The following is a 15,703-nucleotide window of genomic DNA, read 5'->3' as shown; positions in this document are numbered from 1 at the left end:
AGTGTAAGAGCTAGTTAGCAATAAGTCTGAGCTACTGGCCAAACATTTATAAATAATATTAAGCCTCAGAGCCAATTATTTGGGAAGCGGCTGCTGGATATTTGGGAGTTGCCGGCAGGACAGAAATTTCCATTTACTCTAATGTTTTCTGAATGTAATACATACTCTATCTTATTTTCAGTCCCTGATAATCTTTCTTATGCCACATTTAGTTGTAATTATCAGTTTGCTTTTTTTTAACTTCATTTAATGAGTCATTCAGGGACTTATTAAGATTTATTTTTATTTTGAAAATTTATGTGTATGTGTGTGAATATAGGCCACATCTATGCAGGTGTCTGAGAGTCCAGAAGAGGGCATCATATCCCCTAGAACTGGTGCTATAGGTGGTTGTATGCTGCCCAACATGGGTGCTGAAAAGTGAACTTGAGCTTTCTGTTGTTTTGCAAAAATCTCAATTTTCTTGTTCAATATCATCCACTGTGTTGACACTTTTATTCAGTGCCTGAATTTTATGTCCTTACTTTGTTGATCTGAACTTTCTTTGAGATAAGTGATAACTTTTAAAACTAAGCTTTTGAATTCTTTGCTGACATTTCAGTCCACTCAGTGTCTTCAGTTTAGGTTCTTGTGGCATCACAGTGTTTTGGAGGAGTCATGTCGGCCCACTTTTGCATATTTCTTCTGCTTCCATGTTGAAATGTATTTATCTGTTGGAGTGAATGACTTTTAGAGGAATTTTTTTCTGTTGTTATATATTTTGTTTCCCCACTCTTCATTATATGATGGTTTTCTTGTTAGGCAGTGTTCTCTTAGAATTATGATTCCTTAGATTGCAGACCTCAGCCAACACTTCTCCACAGACTTTTCCCCACTGGTTTTGTCATAGTTCACAACCCATGACAGGCATCCTGGAGTCTGAGTACAAGTTGCCTCCTCCTGCCTTATAGGTCCACTCTGGCTCTCAGGAGTATCTCTTACTTAGTCAGTGAAGAAGAGAATTCAACATTTAAAGATATAAAAATATAGCCGGGCGGTGGTGGCACATGCCTTTAATCCCAGCACTCGGGAGGCAGAGCCAGGCGGATCTCTGTGAGTTCGAGGCCAGCCTGGTCTCCAAAGCGAGTTCCAGGAAAGGCGCAAAGCTACACAGAGAAACCCTGTCTCGAAAAACCAAAAAAAAAAAAAAATATATATATATATATATATATATATAATATCTTCTACTCCACCTACTGGGGAGGCTTGAAAGAGTACTTCTCAGAATGGATTTCCTGTGACATACTACTGAGAGAGATGTGAAGACATGGCAGATCCCTTCTCCAGAGTTTCTTGCTAGGCACCTTGCTGGTCTCCCACATAACACCTTCTTTTTGTGATATGTCAGCTGTTGCAACTGTGGACCTTCCTGAGAGTCTATGGGCCTTCTCTGTGGCTCTACCAGAAAGAATTATCTCTCTTCCACAGCACTCTGTTCAGTGATCTATGTTAGAGTCTGTTGTTTCCTTTACAAATTGAAAAAGTTCAGCACTTCTGGACTTTACCTGGTCACTGTCTACCAGCTAGTGTCATTCTCCTTAGCTATTGTATGTATTTCATCTCTCCTGTAGCCACTCATCTGATATTGAGCCTCAGTTTTGTGAAGACACAGAAGAAGGTTGGTGTTTCTCATGGGCCACCTTCTTCTCACCAAGTCTGCAATATGTTCAAGGGTATTTTAACACTCTGAATTTGTGATTAGTGATACAAAGTGATATAAAGACTAATCTTTTATCTTTCACTATTCTTTCTTACATTTAGCTAATAAATATTTTAGTGTTTTGTTGTTTTGTAAAAAAGCCACATGGGCCGGAGGGATGGTTAAAAATATTGGTTGCTCTTCCAGTGGACCCAGGTTCAATTCCTAGCAACCGCCTAATAACACACAGCCATCTTTAAGTCCAGTTCCAGGGACCCAATGCCCTCTTCTGACTTCTGCATGCACTGCACGCACATGGAAAATTAGAAAAATATGGCAGGCAATACATCCATACACAGAAGATAGAAATAAATAAGTCTTTAAAACAAAAACAAACAAAAAAAGACCAGCATTTAGCCTTCTACTTTTTTTCTAATTTTCTCTCTTATTCAACTGTGAACTTTATTTATCTCTCTCTGTTTACTGTTTACATGAATTTCTTTATAACATAAACAATACATTCCTGGAATAATGAAGGTATTTAAAACTATAATTTCTCTTCTGATTAAATAATTTCTTATAAACCATATATGTGAGTATATGTAGATATTTTATTATTTTCCTTATAGTTGTCAATTTTGCCTTTAAAAGTTTTGTTCCAAAAAAACCTATAAGTCTATTTATTTATTTTCAAGGAGTTAAGTTTTGGTTATATTTTATTTTTGTTAAAAATTTTATACTTGTATCTAGAATGTTTTTACAGTCCTACAAAACTGTCATCTTTGTAGTCCAACGTATGTCACATTTTGTAGCTATTTCAGAAATACTAGAGCAAAATTATATCTTCTTTAGTTTAGGGACTAAATATCATAAACATATATATTAAAGACTTTATTACTCTTTAGATCTCTACACCATTTACCATCTATGTGATTTTAAAGATATTTGTATTTGTATTTATATGTGGGTGTTTTGCCTGAGTGTATGTGTGTGTACCATGTATGTTTACTACTTGCTAAGGCCAGAAGATAATGTCAGATTCCCTGGTATTGGAGTTACAGATGATTGTTAGCTGCTGTGTGAGTACTGAGAATGAAACCTGGTTCCTCTGCTAGAACAGCATTTGCTCTTAACCACTGATGTCTCTCTCCAGCCCAAATCAGTGTAGTTTCAAAAGAACTTTGCTGAACTATTCTAACACTGATTAAGTGTTCACTGCTTTTTCAATAGTTTTTACTTCAAATACTCAATGACATATAAGTTTGTAGTAACTATATTTTCTTGGTAAATTATGTCCTTTTGAGGTGGTATGTATCCTTAACCATTTAGTGCTTTAAATGTCAAAATCCACCAAACATATTAATATATATTTTATTTTTCCTTTTGCCTCTCATGCCTTTTTACTATATTATTATTTTCACAATTATACTTGATGAATGTGTAGCTTCAACCTAGTCTATTAAGTTGTTTTTGTTTGTTTGTTTAGTTGGATTTGGTTTTATTTTTATCAGAACCCTACCTGATAGCTCCCACTGTTTTAATGAATACATTTAATTTATTATCAACTAATATCATAAGCAAAACATACTATTCTATTCCCTCCTTGCAACTATATATAAGTTTTTCTACTTTGTTATGTTGAGGTGACCTCTTTCTTGTTTTCTGTGGTTGCATGTAGGAATGATTCTGTCTGCTCCTTCACACTCTGCTAACTAGAAAGTTCTACTACATATTTCCAACCTGCTAGTTGCTCCTTTCCCTTCTTTAACATGAACATCTTTCAACATCATGACAGAACTCTAGAAAAGAGAAATACTGGACACATACCCAAGTTCATTTTTAGGATAGTTAAGGTTGATTATTGCTATCAAAAGACAATCTTTACCATATTCCCATAATCAGCAATAAAATCAGTGAAGATCTATCTCATGGTCTCTTATATCTTTATTAATTTACTGTATTTCATTCTCCTCTCTTCCATGATTTAATGTGAGGCTTGAGGAAGTAATTGAACTTGAAACACTATAAATTTCCCCCCTTATGAAATAACTATAATAATACCTAATGTACCTGTGCCAAGCTTATGAGAATTAAATGGCACCATGGTTATAAAAGCATGCTAATAAAGATAAAGCTTTAGTATCATATAAAAAACCCTAAGTTCTTTTTTTCCTAAGACATATTACTTAGAACATTGGTCTTGTAAAAGTTTGAGGGGTAAATATAGTTTCTGAAAGTATATTTGGAAAATGCTATATCTGCTGTCTTCCTCTTTGTGATTATAAATGCATATACAGGTACTAAAATCTTAGGGAGGTCCTAAAATTTAAAAGAAAATCTCTTAATTATAGCTTAGCACTAGGTTTAGGCAGACCTTAGTTTGATTTTGAGCTCACTGATTTATTGGTACAAATTTTGAGTGGATTATCTGAAGTCATTGGGCCTATTTTCTTATCTTAAAAAATGGAAATGAAATCATTCTTCCTTCATAAACTTCTTTAGGAAATTTTAAGAAGCAATGCATGTAAAAGACTTCCAGCACAAAGCCTAACACAGAATAAGTGTCCAATAAATGGTAGCAATTACTAATTTTTATCTTATGAAATCTAATAATATTAAAATCCACCTGCCTCAGGTTTTTTCCTAGTCTTTTTTTCCTTTTATTAATAGCTCCCCCTCAGCACAACAGTGGGAAATGCTATCTTAAGTAACTAAAATAACATGTCTGTGTCTTTCCCATTTCTTTGTTTTAACAATATGAAGTCTAGCTTTCATTAGCCACAAACTAACAGTGGGACTTCTCCATGGAGGAATCATTCCATTGCCTCAGGAAAAAAGAGGATTTTTTCTGGAATTCAAAAACATTTCTAAACAATGCACCATTAAGTGCATAAAATACAGACCAAAGAGGTTTACTATCCTCATAAGTAATAGATATGGCAAAGGACAGTGTCCTGTGGTGATATTTTATTTGTATATTACTAAATAAAGCTTGCCTGTAGATCAGGGAGGAAAAGACCAGCCATTTTAAGTAAACAAAAAGTCAGACAGCACATGCCCTTAATCCTATCACTTAGCAGGCAGGGTGGCTGTGTGTTCAAGGCCACACTAGGGAACAGAGCCAAGCATGGTAACACACACCTTTAATCCCAGTACCAACCATAGAGACCTGGAGGTCTGTACAGACAGACAGAAAATGACTGAGCTATGTAGGAAGAGGAAGTGAGGTAGCTGAGCTAAGATAGCCAATGAGAGGGCAGGATAGCACGGCAATAAAGGTGTGGGTAGACAGAAAGTAATTCACATTTGGAAGCTGCAGATTTGGTGAGGAAAGGTTGGCTGGTGGTGTAGTGGGTAGCTGTTCCAGCTTTGACCTGGAAGTACTACCCCCATTGAGGCTTCCAGTAACTGTCATGCCTATGAGGCGGGGCCAAGAGAGGAGCCCTTAAGACCGGAGATGTCAGATCTCTTGATTCCTGGATCCTGGACACTGGAGGTAGTTCGAGCAGAGTTCTCCAGAGAACACTGCTGGACTGCACTACACCTTTCCTGGATCCTGTAATCTATCCCTTTTCTTGTAAGTTACTCCACAAAATAAACCTCCCTTTTAACTATGTGAAGTTGCCTTAATACTTCCACCAATATCTGGCGCTCAATGTGGGGCATGAACCCATGACCCTGGGATTAAGAGTCCCATGTTCTACTGACTGAGCTGGTGGCTTTCCCTGTTTCTCTGATCTAAGGCTTTCACCTCTATATTTGGCTCCATGTTTTTTATTTAATAAGACCATTTAGAAATTCGGCTACAGTGTCCTGCAAGATCTGAGAATGACAAGGCCAAATATGTTTTAGGAACATTAGAAATATGTGAACATAATTGGGAAACTATCAAATTAGATAACCACAATAAGGTCTTTCAACACATACTTACTTGTGCCTAGAATATAAAGGAATTCATTTTTCTTCATACGCAAGTTCCTTGACTTCACCAATTGTCCCTCACATCTGTTGCACCTTCTTTAAGTCAGCAGGCCTGAATTTCATCTAGTCTTTGACTCTGGGGGGCCATATTACCCAATAGATCTATTCTTGAACAGGGCCTTTTGTAAAGTCTGTCTGTTCTTCCACCCTCATAAGCAAGAGGACAGGGTAAAATGTAAAATTATGGCACCAAGTACATGATTAGCACTTTTATCAAAATGCTAGGACAAGAAAAGCCAAATTATGTCAACTCATGACAATTTCTGGTTAATAAACTAATGGTCATCCAAAGCAATGTGTTCAAAGAGAGAATAAGACCCTATCCAAGCTTAGCAAGGAAGGGCAAAGTGATCAGTTTAGGAGGAAGGAGTGGCGGTAAGAGCATCATGCTGCTCTCATATCTATATGCACCTCTGTCCTCTCACCTGGCCTCTACTGAGGACCCTCCAAGCCAAGAGCCTTAACAACAGTAAGGCTGCACTGGAATGAAGAGGAAAGGGGTGCTCTCCTTCCAGTGCTACAGTTCCTACACAAATCCTCCTTCTTGGTGCTTAGTCGTATGTCCTCAGTGAGGGAAAATTAAAGGAGGGGTTGAAAGGAAAGGTGCTGGGGACAGCCATCCATCTGGCCTTTTCCTTTGATGGCCTACAGTAATATGCGCCTTTAGCCCTGCTTTAAAATAAGCAAGGACTCCTTGCAAATAAATGAAGGCGATCACTGGTTTATCTCTGCTGTGGTTTGTGCCCTCAAAATATTATGTTGAACTTTAACTGCCAGTGTGACAGTTATAAGCAGTAGGAACAGGTGGGTGTTTAAGAGGGGGTTGGGTCACGAGGGCTGTGCCATGAGGGACTCATCAATTAATCTACTTGCAAAATCTTTGGTAGTGAGTTACTTGGTGAGAGTGGCCCTGTTCTAAAGGCAAGGTTAGCTCTCTCTGGCCTTCTATCTCTTTTGCACATGTTCAGTGCTTCTGCCATGGGATGATGTAATAAGAAGCCCACCACATGCTGTTGTCATGTCCTTGAACTTCTGAGCCTCCGGACCATACGCCAAATATATTCCTGCTATATGTTATCTATTCTCAGTGATTCTGTTATAGCAACAGAAAACAGACTACATAGTTTCTGAGACCTAAAAATATACCTTCCTCACAGAAAGGATGTAACAAATGTAGCAGTGATTAAGTACTGGAGTTCAGTAAAAGGCCCTGCCAACTAACACTGAACTATTTGGGTTGGTAGGTAGTACTTTTTCTTAAAAGGAAAGTACTTTTAAGAAGTAAACGGAAGCCTTCCCATGACTGCCACTTGAAAACTATATATCTCATGGTCCTTCTTTGTGAAATATTTGAGATTGTTTTTCTGCCTTAAATCTTAGGTAAGACAAGGTGTTTTATGTCTTTTTGAGCTTAACTTCAAATCTGATATATGGTTGTATAATAAATATGCATTAAAAGATTCATTTTTTAAAGAAGTTGATCAATTATTCAAAGATAGGAGTGAAAAAAAACTTTCTCTAGTGGGGTTTTCTACACTTGGTTTTGAAATTGGAGTATGTTGAGTGGTGTGAATTTATAGGACTCCACCATTTTAGATTGAGAAGTATAAAAATAAATAAACTTAACAAAAAGGGGGTGTATATCTAGAGAAGAGAAATGTGATCATTGTCATTTCTGTTCATACTGTAATATAAGCATGATAGGTAATATATACTATAATATATAGGATGATAACATTCCCATAACATTCATTAGAAAAGAGCTCATAATAAAATCCTAAAGTAAAACCTAGTGTTTGTAATCAGAAAGTATAGAATCTGGATGAGAAATTATTATAATTAATCAGTTAATTATAAGCCTTCTAAGGTTTTTTAACAGTCCAAAATAATCATAATTTTTGAGGGTTTTGTTTTTTGGTTCATGTATTAAGCCTTGAATTCACAAATTAATTCCTTCTGCTACAGCATATTGACTATTCTCTCCTCCTGGCTCTCTATGAGTCTTCTATGGAAGCACAGACTTTGAGTTAATTGGTTAGTTTCTGATATGGCCTTTGTACTTGTTTGGGTTTACGGTTCAGCATTTTCACTACTGACAACCAATTACAACACCAAGACCACTAGAGTACAGTTTTGTATGTTTTTTTGACTATTGGACCACTCAACACCCAGAACAGTGGCTGGAATACAACAGGCACTCAATTAAATAAATTGCTTTATTTACCAGAGCCAGAAGTGAGCACTTCACAGATATTACCTCATTCAATCCTCAAGATAGACTACTATAGAATGAAATGTGCCCCATATATTAGGGTAACATTTATATCTTAATCCCTAACATTACTATATTTGAGACAAAACTTTTAAGAAAGTAATTAAGCTTAAATAAATTATATAATAGGACAAATGACCCCCTATGAAGAGAAGCAAAACCAGGGATACACACAGAGTATATCATAAGACAGTGAAAAGGCAGCCACCTGCCACCAAGTAGAGAGGCCATATCAGAAACTAACCCTGCAGGTGCCTCCCTCACACTTAAAAACCATAACTGAAAAGAAATTGCAGCCTTTCATTTAAGCCACTCAGTTTGAGGTATTCTGTTTCAGAAGCTCTAACTGACAAATACCTATCAGAATAATCAAAATATTTTCTTCCCATTTTTAAAATTTAAAGAAGAGTTTGGGTATGGACAGATGGTTAAGAGCATTTGATGCTGTTGGTAGAAACCCGGGTTTGGTTCTTAGTACCCACATCATGACGTGCCATCCATAACTCCAGTTTGGGGGGTTGTGACAAACTTCTGACCTCCATGGGCACTGCATACATGTGGTGCACATAAATACATGTAGGCAAAACATTCATACACATAAACTGAATTAAACACATCTAATAATGTTTTAATAATTTAAGTTTTATTTAAATGCTTTAAATAATTTCATTAATGTCACCACTGTTAGTCTCTGGGTTCAGAGAAATTTGATTGATAGTTATAACACAGAGTGAGAGAAGTAGATAAAAATGTTTAATGAAGAGTATTTTGTAGATGAGCATGCAAATATTGAGTTCCAGTGTGGTATTTTCATACCTATGTTTCACTATACTTTGGCCTTAGTCATTTCCCCCCTTCATTGCCCTCTCCCCTACTCCATGTTTTTGTATTTTGTTTTGTTGATACAAGGTATTGCTCTTGTAGCACGGGCTGGCCTTAAACTCACTGCATAGCCAAGGCTGAATTCTAACTCCTCCTGCCTCAACTTCCCACATGCTAGAATTGCAGTTGTGCACTACCACATTGGACATTATATTTTTATGCACAGTAAATTACAATCATAGGCATCCATTAAGAATTGTATCTTTACACGAAAACCATTCTTTTTGTTTCCAAGGTGACAGTAGTAGTTTTGATGACAGAGACCCATGCCCTGCCTCTTGACCAGTGGGGAAAAAATACTTTGAACAGACCAAAAGTATCCTATATCTCTGGTACCTCTCAGAACAGTAGCTCATCTTTGGGGTTGCCCCTTACAGTCAGTACTATGGTTTGGATATGCTTAATGTCCCCCAAAGGACCATGTACTAAAGGCTTGTTTGCAAGGTGTTATCCCCAGGAGGCGCTGTGGACCTTCAGAAATGAGACTTTATCGGAGCCCCTTTAGTCATTCCCTAGATGGAGACAGTGGCCCCTGGTTTGGTGGTCCTGTCAGTATGCTTTGTAGCTTATGCTGTGAGGAGGTTTGCACTGGCACATGCTCCCACTGCCGCCATCTGGCACCCTCACCAGAGGCCTAAAGTAATGAGACCATCTAATCTTGGACAGAAACCTCCAGAACTCTGACATAAATAAACCCTTTCTCCTTATAAGTTAATTGCCTCAATATTTCACTGCAGTAATGCAAAGCTGACTAATAGAATCAGCAAGCAATGAGAGCATAATTCTTCACCTGAACCTGCCAGCTATCAAAGTCAAAACAAATAGTTTAGGGTCAAGTAAGGCACTTTGCTGCTTGAAGTTCTCATGTACAAAAGAACAACAACAACAAATGTCTAAAATACTTCATGCTGGAACTCTGAATGTGTGGCTATATTTGTCAAGATGATGTTCTAATGCCTGAAACATTAACTAAACCTGTTTTTCATTCACACATCGTGTACACCTATAGTGAAGAACTGTTGGTTGGTTGGTGGTTTGGTGGGTTGGTTGGTTGAGAAGCAGTATTACTATGTGTTCAAGGCTGGGCTCAGGTTTCTGAGGCAGCGTCAGCCTCCAAAGCACAAAAATCATAAGTGTGCAATTGCATGCCTGGCTACATGTGAGAAAGTTTCATTTACAAGGGTTGGAGATATGGCTCATTAGATAAGTTTACTGGCTGCTCTTCCAGAGGAGCTGGGCTCATCTCCTAGTAACCACATGGAGGCTCACAACCATTTATAATTCTAGTTCCTGGGGGTCTAGTAACCTCTTCTGGCCTCTATAAGTATGAGGCATACATATTGTGCACAGACATATATGCAGGCAAAACACCCATACACATAAAAGTAAGAAAATCTTTTAAATTTTGGTTTATAAATTAGTCATAATAAGAGAATAATAACAATAATAATCTGGTAGCACCATGACAAGACTATATTTCAGGTCAGGTGAAAGGATCCAGTCAGTGAAGTGCTTGCCTTACAAGAACGTGAGGTCCATTCCCAGAAGCCATATTTTTTTTTAAAAGCCAGATGCAGAGGTATACATTTGTAATCCCAACACTGAGGAAGCAGAGGCAAGCAGATGTCTGTGAGTTCAAGGCCAGCTGGGTCCACATAGTGACTTCCAAGGCTGCATGGTGAGACACTGTCTCAAAAAAAAAAAAGTTATGAATTGTTTATTTCTGGAATTTTTTTTTCATTTAATGCTTCAAGCTACAGCTGAATGCCAATAACTGAAATCATTAAAAAGGAAAACACACATATGGGTCAAAACAGCACAAAGAAGCATTTGTCTAAGCACTTCTAAATAATACCTTGCTAAGAAAAATCTAGCTTTAGGCACTGAACAAAATACAAAATCCCCAGCCTGCCTTTGTCCTGAATCTGGGATACTTATATCCAGTCTGAATAAACCTCCTATGTGTAGAAGTTGAACCATGTGGAGAACCAGAAACAGCCCAAGACAAAAGAACAACCAACTTCCACATGAGCACAATTCATTGTCACAAACAAATCAACGTTTGGTAAACATTCAACAACGATCTAGCACTCAACCAATGTGAGACTACCCACACTGGCCATAATCACAATGTATGGAATAGATAATGCTTCTTAGGAATCTTTTCAAAGATCCCAGGAGCAGAAGATTCTATTCCCATTGTCTCAGTTGTTAGAACACTGAGACGAAGAAACAGAAAAAGAAACACATGCCTAAAAGTTACATTTTGAAGAGCTAGAGGAAGGAAATAGTCAAAGGGAAAATAAATTATAATGTAGTCTTTAATAATATAATCTCATAAAGTCCATTATTCTGTGTGATTCTCCTATGCAAATAAGAGGAAACCAGATGCTCTAAAACTTAATATTATCAGTTGGTATGGAGCAGGGAACAATGTTAACTCAGAGGATGAAGTGTTTGCCATGTAACAAGTTCTCATGTAGTCGCCAACTTATAATTCCAGTGTACAGAGGCAGACATGGAATCTCCAAATCCAACTGGCTAGCGGTACTAACTGGAAGGAGAGCTCAGGGTTCTGCACTATCTCAATGTATAAGGTAGATAGCAATAAACAAAGATGCATGGTGCCTGTGCCTATGTTAAACATGTATCTACACACATGCATGCACACATGTATGCAAAAATAAATACTTAATAAAACATTTTGGCTAAATGCTGATGTTGATAAGAAACAGGAAGTGTAAGATCACTATCCTAATAGCTGAAGCTCCTTCTTACTATAAGCAAGACTATTTTCCTTTGAAATCAGAGAAACCAATGTCTTGGCAGTTTAACATTATCCTAGACCCTCTATCACATAGCAATATAATTAGTGTCCTTGGTTTAGCAATATTGTGCCCAGAGTAAAGAAACATACATCTGATGAATGCACATTTTATAGCCTATTTGAAAGTGAAAAACCAAATTAAGGAGCCTCTCAGAAAAACCTGAAAAGGAACAAGACATGTAACCATGACTGTGCCATCTCATTAAGCTGCAAAGTTGCCGAGAGGGATCTGCAAATTAGAAGTGGGGGTCTGAACTGCAAATAGACTGTAAGTGGTATCTTCCAAGAAGCTAATATGATATCATCATTATAGAGGTATACGTGCTTTGTTAATACTACCTTATTTTCTCCCCTCAAAAATTAAAATTAGCCTAACTCACTGAATTGAAAAAAAAACCTTGAAATAGTATATTATTTTAATAAATTCCACTAATATATTGATAGAAAACGCATTGAAATGCTGCACTTACCCACCCTGTTTCTCTCCTCTCTTGTGTCTATACCTAGGCAGACAACAAGGGATTTGGAGGGGTCAGTATCCATTCAATTAGCATACAAAGTGGTTGGTTTCACCATGCCATTTTTTTTGTATACTTTATTTTTGTTGATCCTCTTTCTCCCCTTCTCCCTGATTCCCACACTCCTCCCACACACCCTCACAGTCCCTGTAGTCACCTTTCTGCATTCATGTTACATGTTCCACTAACCTCCACCACTTGATATAGGCCTCCCTTTCCCATGCTGTGGTCCCTTCCTAGTTTCAAAGCTGTTGTGGTTTGATGAGACTGCCCCCCCATGGGTTCAGCTATTTAAATACTTGGTCCCATTTGCAGCGCTGTTTTGTTTACAAGGTCCAGTCTTGTAGCCAGAAGTATAGAACTGGAGTCATGAGAGATCCTAGTAGCCTAGTCCCACTTTCCATCCATTCTCTCTGTGTTGTGTTTGTGGTTAAAGATGTGATGTCTCAGCTTCCTGCTTGTTCTTCCCACCCTGTCTGCTGCTCGCTGCCATGCCTCCCTGCCATACTGGATGCTTAGCTGTCTGGAATTAGAAGCCAAAATACATTCTTTCTTGGATAAGTTTCTTAAGCCTTGATGTTTTATCATAGCTACAGAAAAGTTACTGATACAATAACCTAAATCCACATTCACTGTAAAGAAATACATATATAAAAATTAAAGGTGAGGATCCAGTATGTTAGAGAACATGCAGCATTTATCTTTTTGAGTCTCAGTTACCTCACTTAATATAATAATTCCCAGTCCATATATGTCTTCCTGAAAATCTCATGTTTTCTTACCGATGAATAGAATTCCAATGTGTATATGTACACTTTCTCGTTGTCTAGTCACCTGCTGATGGATAACCAAGCTGATTCTATTTCCTAGCTGTTGTGAGTGGAGTAGCAATAAATATTGCTGAGGAAGCATCTCTGGGGTGGAATATAAAGTCCTGTGGATATATATGCAGGAGTATTATGACTGGCTCAGATAGTGGTTGTAATTTTAAGAAACACACATACTGATTTCCACAGTGTCTACAGTGGTTTACACTCCCCACAGCAGTGACTAAGGGTGTCTCTTTCCACAGGTCCTTGTCAGCATTTCTTATTGTTGCTGCTATTGGTGTTGTTCTTGTTTGGGCTAATAACCATTCTAACTGAGGTAATATGGAATCTCAACATTATTTTAATTTGCCTTTCTTATTGTAAGAGTCAAAGGGGATGGAGGACAGCAGGAGAACATGGCCCACTGAATAAACTAAGCAGGGCTCACACAGGCTCACAGAGGCTGAAACGGCAAGCATGGGACCTGCAAGGGTCTGCACCAGGTGCTCTGTGTATATGTTATGGATGTTAGCTTGGTGTTTCTTGGGGGAATGGTAACTGTGGAAGCAGGTGTAACTCTGACTCTTTGCCTGCTCTTGGGACTCTTCTCCCTATTGGGTTGCCTTGTCCAGCCTTGATAGGAGGGCTTTTGCCTTGTCTTATTGTGTCTTGTTTTGTCCTGTATGGTTGTTGTCTCTTGGAGGCCTGCTGTTTTCAAAGGAAACAGAGGGGGTATAGATCTGAGGGAGAGGGGATGTGGGGGAGCAGGGAGAGTGATAGGAGGGCAATCTGTGGATGTATTGTATCAGAGAAGAATCTATTGTCAATTTTTAAAAGTCCCTTTCCTTGATGGTTAATAATGTTAAGCACTTTTTAAGATACTTATTAGCCATCTGTTTCCTCTTTTGAAAACACTGATCTGTTCATTAGGAAATTCATTGATTAGCAGTTTTATTTTGGGGTGTTTAATTTGGTGTGGGCTATCAATGGTAGGTTGAAGAGCGGATTAAGAATGTTGATTCAAAATTTAGAATAACTACTCACAAATCTCTTCAGTAGAATCAGAATGCTATATTTTAAGATTTACTTTTGTGTGTGTGTGTGTGTGTGTGTGTGTGTGTGTGTGTGTGTGTGTGTTTGCCATTACACATGAAGGCCAGAAGAAGGTGTCAGATCCCCTTTAGCTGAAGTTACAGGCAATTGGAGTCCATCCCCTGTGAGTGTTGAAAACTAAGCTCAGGTTCTCTGGAAGAGTGATAAGTGCTTTTAACCACTGAGCCACCTCTTCAGCCCCATAAGGAATATTCTGTTAATATGTCATACTCAATAGCCACACAAGGCTTCTGAACACTTGAAATGTACCATTTAAGAAATGGATGGAACGAGAAAAAATCATCTTGACTGAGGTAACCCAGTCTCAAAAAGACAAACATGGTATGTACTCATTTATAAGTGGATATTAGCTGTAAAGTAAAGGTTAACCATGCTACAATCCACAGACCCAATGAAACCAAGTAACAAGGAAGGCCCAAGGCAGGGAGGAGGAGGGGACATAAATCTCACTGCAAAGGGTAAATAGGATAGATATCACAGATGGATGGGGTGGAGGGGTCTGGATAGGAGGGTGGGCATGGGAACAGGAGGGATCAGATGGAGGGAGAGAGTACTAAAAGAGATACCTGGAATCAGGAAGCATCTCTAAGATGAGCTAGAAACTTAGTGAAAGTTTCTCCCAGGAATCTACAAGGATGACCCTAGCTAAGACTCCTAGCAATAGGGAATATGGAGCCTGAACCTGATATCTCCTGTAATCAGGCAAGACTTCTATTGGGGGGACTGGGACCCCAACCCAGCCATATAACCTTAGACCTACAATTTGCTGTGCCTATAAGATGTGCTAGGGTAAAGGTGGTTAAGAAATTATGGGAGTGGCCAACCAATGACTGGTTCAGCTTGAGCCCCCTACATGAGAGGGAGCCCAACCCTGACACTGCCTGGAGGGCCACGACCCAGGAGCAAGATAGCCCAAAGACCTAGGATAGAACCAAACATGACTGGCAATTTAAAAAAAAAAAAAACTGAATGAAATGATTCCTAATGTTACTCTGCTGTACTCAGAATGATGCCTAGCAAACTGTCATCAAGAGGCTTCACCCAGCAACTAATGGAAACAGATGCAGAGACCCACACCCAAACATTAGGTGGAGCTCAGGGAATCCTGTGGAAGAAGGAGATGAAGGATTATGGGAGCCAGAGGGATCAAGGACACAAGAAATTAACTAACCTGGGCTCATAGGGGCTCACAGAGACTGAACCGCCATAGAGCTTGCACAGGACTGACCTAGGACCTCTGCACATATGTTACAGTTGTATAGCTTGGTTTTCATGTGGGACTCCTAACAGTGGGGACAGGGGCTGTCTCTGACTTTGTTGCCTACTTTTGGGACCCTTCCCTCCTACTGGGTTGCCTCCTTCAGCTTTAATAGGAGAGGAGGTGTCTAGTCTTACTGAAACTTGATATGCCATGGCTGGCTGATAAACATGAGAATGCCCTTTTGTGAAGAGAAAGGAGGAGGAGTGGATGGGGGTGGGGCAAATAGCAGTGATTAGGGGGAGGGATTAGGAGGAGAGGAGAGAGGGAAGTGAAACTGTGATCAGACTTGAAAAAAATTTATTATTGAAAGAGAAAAGAAATGATCTAACTCTCAAATATTTACCTTTAATTAATTTTAATTA

Source organism: Peromyscus californicus, unplaced genomic scaffold, assembly GCF_007827085.1.
Source record: "Peromyscus californicus insignis strain IS unplaced genomic scaffold, ASM782708v3 Scaffold_6__1_contigs__length_162567912, whole genome shotgun sequence".
NCBI lineage: Eukaryota > Metazoa > Chordata > Mammalia > Rodentia > Cricetidae > Peromyscus > Peromyscus californicus.
The sequence above is the reverse complement of the archived record's forward strand: the minus strand, read 5'-3'. Positions refer to the sequence as shown.